Source organism: Frankliniella occidentalis, unplaced genomic scaffold (genome assembly GCF_000697945.3).
Source record: "Frankliniella occidentalis isolate FOCC.00 unplaced genomic scaffold, Focc_3.1 Scaffold416, whole genome shotgun sequence".
Classification (NCBI taxonomy): Eukaryota; Metazoa; Arthropoda; class Insecta; order Thysanoptera; family Thripidae; genus Frankliniella; species Frankliniella occidentalis.
The window spans coordinates 31,206-32,760 of NW_026267537.1; positions in this window are offsets into that span (position 1 = coordinate 31,206).

The following is a 1,555-nucleotide window of genomic DNA, read 5'->3' on the forward strand; positions in this document are numbered from 1 at the left end:
AATGCCAGGGGTGCTTTTGTAGACACTTATTCCCATACCATTCACCTGTGTTCAGAATGCGTGTGAATGCTACATACAGGGTGGGTGATCCGCGCCGTGGTTTTTTCTGCTTCTACTGTACCGGATTCATGCGTGCGGGCGGGCTTGCCTATCGTCGCGTATGAGAAAGTATCACTCCATTTGGTGTGAGGCACAACGAGTCTCACACCATTTGGTGTGAGGCACAAGTAGTCTCACACCATTTGGTGTGAGGTATGTTTGCCTCACACCGTTTGGTGTGAGGTATTTTGCCTAACACCATTTGGTGTTAGACTGTCTCACACCCGAGTTTTTGTTTTTGGTTTGTTTTAAACCTTGCAAAGGCAGCAGTGCACAGGGAAGGACCAGCAAGCAGAGCAGAGCAGAAGCAGCGACTGACATTCAGTTTCCTCTCCGCTCACAGGCACATGCAATCAGACACAGAAACACACGTATAAGTATATGTACAAGAAGCAACTGCAACAACGCTACAGTACGAGTTGTGAGTAGCGCTAACTCGCTCAGAAAATGTTTACATCAACGTCTATCGGTTTTTAACGCATCCGAATTTTCCGTCACGAGTAATGCATTAACTAGCGGACGCCTACCGGATTCAGGCGGACAGTTTGCCTATCTTGACTCGGCGAGGGCGTCGCGGACGCCAAGTTGACCGTGACACACTACGGGGCCAGGTCAACGTCACACTTGGGGGCTGGGAGAGGCGGGAGAAGTGCGAGGTGAAACGGTGGGGCACGTCGCAGCGGGAGACGGCGAACGAGTAATGCAGAGTGGGGATGGGTCCCGATTAGCGGAGGCGGCAACCCCGCCCGGGATGGTCCGAAAACCTAGAGTGGAAGCGAAACGCTCTTAGCTGGCCATAGCTCCGTCTCACTCGCGTTCTCGGTTTCTGGACCATTCCGGGCCGGGACTCGTGGACCACCCGCCGCTCAACTCTACGCGCCCCTGCAGACCGTAGCGTAGGCAAGCCCGCACACCATGCACGAGCTGCGTGGTTGCCTACCTACAGGTGGACTCGCTTTTGAATCGAAACGAAGCATTAGTATTTACACAGGGCCAAGTCAGACATTACGAGGAGTATACTCGCTCTGGAAACTCGGGTGTGAGACAGTCTAACACCAAATGGTGTTAGGCAAAATACCTCACACCAAACGGTGTGAGGCAAACATACCTCACACCAAATGGTGTGAGACTCCTTGTGCCTCACACCAAATGGTGTGAGACTCGTTGTGCCTCACAGCAAATGGAGTGATACTTTCTCATACGCGACGATAGGCAAGCCCGCCCGCACGCATGAATCCGGTACAGTATAAGCAGAAAAAACCACGGCGCGGATCACCCACCCTGTATGTAGCATTCACACGCATTCTGAACACAGGTGAATGGTATGGGAATAAGTGTCTACAAAAGCACCCCTGGCATTTCTCCATTAAATGCGGAAAACAGTGCGCGAAAAATATTTTCTTTTGGATAGCCTCCTGGCGATAGCCACTTACGAAAGCGGCGCATTAGTGAATGC